A 6936-nucleotide genomic window follows, 5' to 3' on the forward strand; every position below is an offset into this window, starting at 1 on the left:
TTTTGGTGTGATACCATGCTATGATTATGTGACTTGTTGCTACGGCACTAATTAATTGCAAGCAGTCCTATTTGATTAGGGGGAGGGATTTTGTGTGTTGTATAGTTGCACCTTTACACATTTACTTTATTCTGTCTGAAGAAGGGGTGAAGACCCTGAAACGTCATGCTTGTGTATAAACACATTTTAAAATCCAGTGAGTGCAAGCTACTTTCATTATATCTATCAACATTTTGCCTGCACCCTGGTGGATGACATTGGAGTGAGAGTGCATATATATACGTGCATATACATATTTAGACGTGTGTCTATTTCTATGTTAAAGCCCTTTGCTGCCATTTTTTTCTAACACCCGAGACCTCATATCTTTGAGCCCTTATAACTTTTTTATGCAATTTTTTAAAATAATATTTGTCAAACCCTAAGAAGAATGGTCGGGATTAGCTTGGCCGAACCAAATATTTTGGCCATGCACATATCTAGTAATATTTATCATGTGTCCAATAGTATTGTGCATGCTAAACTATTCATGTCGGAAAGTGCAGAAAATCATGTTGGATAACACTCGAGTGCATAGCTGATGAAGCACAAAAATTCTGCTCTAGTAAGATAAGTTTTAGTTAAGTTCTTTGCTAAAGACTTTTCATGCTTTTAAAAACAGAATAACAAGAGATAACACTTAGGGCTCGGCGATTTAAAAGTCTCCAGCATGGAGAAAAGTCACTCAAAACCTTTTATTGTAATATAGGAGTCTCTCCTTCACACCCAGAGACCTCACCATACTGATGAGACTTTGTAGGTCATCTCACCTGAGTGGAGAGCTTTAGATTGCTGGGTCCTTAATATCTGTTTTCTAAAAGTGCAAAAAGAAAAAGTGGTATTTTGGATTGAGCAGGAGCTGAAAATTTAAAGGGATACTGAACAGTAAATACATAATGATGTATTCAAAGCAAAGATTAGCCTTTGAATAATACGCAGATGTATTTTTACAATTATATTAGTTGTTTAAAAATTGAAAATATGAGTGTTAAGGTTTAGTTTCTATAAAGTACTTTGGTTTCTATAAAGTAATGGACACAGCCATATTTAAACTAGTTTTCTGTTTGTCTCTGACTGTGTGGAAACCTTTTTAAGACAATCTTATATTCCACATGGACTTGTTTGGACAGTATCTTTTATTGCTTGTTTTATATCTGTCACTAATTGTCATTAGCAAGAAAGTTAGATAAGGGGAAAACTTAAGTTCAAACATGGCAGATCCATTACTTTATAGGGACTCGGTGGAATTTAGAAATACAATAATTTTCATAGTTAAATTACAGAAAAAGAGGAGAAAAAAAATAATGAAATATAATTAAACAATTTATTTTACAATCTCATAGTGTTTAATATCCCTTTAATAGACAACTTAGGATAAACTCAATGGACTTCTTTTTTTAACCTCATCTACTATTTAACTTGCAATAGGAACACAATGGTGGTCCCTATTGAAAGCATAGATTGCGCTATATAAGTATAAGGTGCATCAAAACTGCTTTGGTAAAACATTTCAACTAACAATACCCAATCAAGCTTCATTTATTGCGCGGGGCCAGGCATAAAATAATGTGTTGCATGATATCAGTTTCGCTCCACTTGTAATCTGTCACTAAAGTGCCATAAAACATGTTGAAATCTGTGCATTTCCTAAAAGGGCTATTTAATTAAAAAATGTTTGCATATTTTTTTTTTTTTTTTAATTGCTGGCAAGTATTTTAAAATATTTTTCAAAAATAAGCAAAATGAGTTACATAGCCATGCTGTCTTGAGTAGTCTGATCCACCCCCCTTATCAGTGTTTAGCATCACAAACACAGGCATTGTGCTTATTTGCTTCTAGACATGCTCCATCAGATAATGAGTGTTAAAGTCTGCATTCTACCAACTCAAAGGTGGATATAGATGGAGCCATAGAAGGAATTGTGTGGGGGGAGATAGAGCTGTACAATTCGGAAACTTAATGGCGAGGCACTGCAGTATACATTTGCAGGTAAAGTAATTAAAGTACATATTATTATATTTTGTCTCTATCCCAACTTGTTTTATGTCCCTTTAAAGTCCCTTGTTTTGGATCATTATCAAATCATGTTTAGAATTATTTCACTGATCTCACAGAGTTAAATTTTAATTCTTTATAAATAAATTATAGTAACATTCAACAAAGCTTACAAAGTAGCCAAGTAACACTGATATCCGCTGATGCACATGTGCTCATGTCTGGCACCTGTTCAGTGTAGGCACCAAATCATTATTATTATTTATGAACTTAATTGGATGCAAATGCAAAACAGGTGCTACTTCATAACTATAAGTAAATACGCTAAGTATAGACACGTCTACATTCCATATGCCAGGTCCCAATTTAACTGACATTTCTGCAAACTTCCTGTAGGATAAATTACTTTTTAAAAATATAATTGATTTATCTGAATGATACATAAGCCGCCAAATTGCGCCCATGTGATGTTTGATCCTAAAAGCTTAGCCAAAATATAATTGACCATTGCATATTTATTTGGTTTACTTCTAATTTGCAGAGTTGACTAACAAGTTGGACCGGGCTTTGAAAAGCATGAGCATGTCATCAGTTTACCTAACTTTGAAGCACAGGAGGCATTTAAATAATTTTAGCCTAGGAAACAATAACTTATGTTTTTTCCTTTTTTATCTAACATATACAGGCCTAGATTACAAGTGGAGCACAAAATAGACTTTCGGAAGCGCAATATTTGTGCTCCACTCAGTAATACCAGTGCACGCAAATGTGCGCTGGTATTACAAGTTAAACACAATGCATTTGCATTGCCTGTAAGACTTGCACTCTCAAGAGCGCACTTCTATAGGCTCCAATGGTAGCCTCGTGCTCATGCCGTGAGACACAGCAAAGCACCTGGCACAGCACAGGGGGTAAGTTGAACAGTGTTGGGCAGCAAATTAAAAATATATATGTATATGAATATATATTTATGTGTTTATATGTGTATATAGACCTATTAACGCATAAATATATATGCATATAAGCATATACATATATCTTTACAATTAAAACACAGTTCCCATAGAATGCAATGTAAATGCACTTTTCAGTGCCGTTTTTTTCTAACACCCCACACCTGCCAACTTAACAACTTATAACTGCTTTGTGCAGTTTTTCTAACACCCCACACCTGCCAACTTAACAACTTATAACTGCTTTGTGCAGTTTTTCTAACACCCCACACCTGCCAACTTAACAACTTATAACTGCTTTGTGCAGTTTTGTTAAAAAAATAAAATAAAGATACTCATCTTTTAAATGTATTTAGAACTACTATCCACTTTTTCTTTCATGTAAGTGGCAAGAGTCCATGAGCTAGTGACGTATGGGATATAGATTCCTACCAGGAGGGGGCAAAGTTTCCCAAACCCCAGATTGCCTATAAATACACCCCTCACCACACCCACAACTCAGTTTTACAAACTTTGCCTCCTGTAGAGGTGGTGAAGTAAGATGTGCTTGATTTTCTTCTGTGATAGGCGCTTCTAAGCATTTTGAAACCCAGTTCCTCTCCGAGTACAGTGTTTGTCTGAAGGATGTGAAGGGAGTATTGCCTGATGATACAATGTTTTCACCTATGGGAAATCTATTCTAAGGCTTTTTGTAAATCGGTCGCTGGGATTCATCTGCTTCCTCTCTTTACAGATCGACATTATACTCTTGTACCATTACCTCTGCTGATACGTTTCAGTACTGGTTTAGCTGCCTGCTATATACTCCTCTACCATTAGCTCTGCTGATACGTTTCAGTACTGGTTTAGCTGTCTGCTATATACTCTTGTACCATTACCTCTGCTGATATGTTTCAGTACTGGTTTAGCTGTCTGCTATATACTGTTGTACCATTACCTCTGCTGATATGTTTCAGTACTGGTTTAGCTGTCTGCTATATACTCTTGTACCATTACCTCTGCTGATACGTTTCAGTACTGGTTTAGCTGTCTGCTATATACTGTTGTACCATTACCTCTGCTGATATGTTTCAGTACTGGTTTAGCTGTCTGCTATATACTCCTCTACCATTACCTCTGCTGATATGTTTCAGTACTGGTTTAGCTGTCTGCTATATACTCTTGTACCATTACCTCTGCTGATATGTTTCAGTACTGGTTTAGCTGTCTGCTATATACTCTTGTACCATTACCTCTGCTGATACGTTTCAGTACTGGTTTGGCTGTCTGCTATATACTCTTGTACCATTACCTCTGCTGATACGTTTCAGTACTGGTTTAGCTGTCTGCTATATACTCTTGTACCATTACCTCTGCTGATATGTTTCAGTACTGGTTTAGCTGTCTGCTATATACTCTTGTACCATTACCTCTGCTGATATGTTTCAGTACTGGTTTAGCTGTCTGCTATATACTCTTGTACCATTACCTCTGCTAATATGTTTCAGTACTGGTTTAGCTGTCTGCTATATACTCCTCTACCATTACCTCTGCTGATATGTTTCAGTACTGGTTTAGCTGTCTGCTATATACTCTTGTACCATTACCTCTGCTGATATGTTTCAGTACTGGTTTAGCTGTCTGCTATATACTCTTGTACCATTACCTCTGCTGATATGTTTCAGTACTGGTTTAGCTGTCTGCTATATACTCTTGTACCATTACCTCTGCTGATATGTTTCAGTACTGGTTTAGCTGTCTGCTATATACTGTTGTACCATTACCTCTGCTGATATGTTTCAGTACTGGTTTAGCTGTCTGCTATATACTGTTGTACCATTACCTCTGCTGATACGTTTCAGTACTGGTTTAGCTGTCTGCTATATACTGTTGTACCATTACCTCTGCTGATACGTTTCAGTACTGGTTTAGCTGTCTGCTATATACTGTTGTACCATTACCTCTGCTGATATGTTTCAGTACTGGTTTAGCTGTCTGCTATATACTGTTGTACCATTACCTCTGCTGATACGTTTCAGTACTGGTTTAGCTGTCTGCTATATACTCTTGTACCATTACCTCTGCTGATATGTTTCAGTACTGGTTTAGCTGTCTGCTATATACTCTTGTACCATTACCTCTGCTGATGAGTTTCAGTACTGGTTTAGCTGACTGCTATATACTCTTGTACCATTACCTCTGCTGATACGTTTCAGTACTGGTTTAGCTGACTGCTATATACTCTTGTACCATTACCTCTGCTGATATGTTTCAGTACTGGTTTAGTTGTCTGCTATATACTCTTGTACCATTACCTCTGCTGATGTGTTTCAGTACTGGTTTAGCTGTCTGCTATATACTGTTGTACCATTACCTCTGCTGATACGTTTCAGTACTGGTTTAGCTGTCTGCTATATACTCCTCTACCATTACCTCTGCTGATACGTTTCAGTACTGGTTTAGCTGTCTGCTATATACTCTTGTACCATTACCTCTGCTGATACGTTTCAGTACTGGTTTAGCTGTCTGCTATATACTCTTGTACCATTACCTCTGCTGATATGTTTCAGTACTGGTTTAGCTGCCTGCTATATACTCCTCTACCATTACCTCTGCTGATATGTTTCAGTACTGGTTTAGCTGTCTGCTATATACTCCTCTACCATTACCTCTGCTGATATGTTTCAGTACTGATTTAGCTGTCTGCTATATACTCCTCTACCATTACCTCTGCTGATATGTTTCAGTACTGGTTTAGCTGCCTGCTATATACTCTTGTACCATTAGCTCTGCTGATATGTTTCAGTACTGGTTTAGCTGCCTGCTATATACTCTTGTACCATTAGCTCTGCTGATATGTTTCAGTACTGGTTTAGCTGTCTGCTATATACTCTTGTACCATTACCTCTGCTGATATGTTTCAGTACTGGTTTAGCTGCCTGCTATATACTCTTGTACCATTACCTCTGCTGATACGTTTCAGTACTGGTTTAGCTGCCTGCTATATACTCCTCTACCATTAGCTCTGATGATATGTTTCAGTACTGGTTTAGCTGCCTGCTATATACTCTTGTACCATTAGCTCTGCTGATATGTTTAAGTACTGGTTTAGCTGTCTGCTATATACTCTTGTACCATTACCTCTGCTGATGAGTTTCAGTACTGGTTTAGCTGTCTGCTATATACTCCTTGTACCATTACCTCTGCTGATATGTTTCAGTACTGGTTTGGCTGTCTGCTATATACTCTTGTACCATTACCTCTGCTGATATGTTTCAGTACTGGTTTAGCTGTCTTCTATATACTCTTGTACCATTACCTCTGCTGATGAGTTTCAGTACTGGTTTAGCTGTCTGCTATATACTCTTGTACCATTACCTCTGCTGATATGTTTCAGTACTGGTTTAGCTGTCTGCTATATACTCTTGTACCATTACCTCTGCTGATGAGTTTCAGTACTGGTTTAGCTGTCTGCTATATACTCTTGTACCATTACCTCTGCTGATACGTTTCAGTACTGGTTTAGCTGTCTGCTATATACTCTTGTACCATTACCTCTGCTGATATGTTTCAGTACTGGTTTGGCTGTCTGCTATATACTCTTGTACCATTACCTCTGCTGATATGTTTCAGTACTGGTTTGGCTGTCTGCTATATGTGGACAGGGCCGCCATCAGGGGGTGACAGGGGTGACTCCTGTCAGGGGCCCAATGGGCCAAGGGGGCCCCATGAGGCAAGAACTAAAAAAAAATATATATATTTTTTTTTTTTACATTTGTCAGCCACCAGTGGGAACTACAGCAGAGTGCTAATTGAGCATGGGAAATGTTATTACAAGGAGTAAAGTATTAGCATTTGAGAGGATTTCTGAGTGTGCACTAAACCACTATGCACAGTGTGAGACAGACTTGGCACTTTGTTTGTACAGTGTGTGCCTGAGTCAGACGGCTGATCACTTTCATTTGCAGAG

This window comes from Bombina bombina, chromosome 10, assembly GCF_027579735.1.
Source record: "Bombina bombina isolate aBomBom1 chromosome 10, aBomBom1.pri, whole genome shotgun sequence".
Lineage (NCBI taxonomy): Eukaryota > Metazoa > Chordata > Amphibia > Anura > Bombinatoridae > Bombina > Bombina bombina.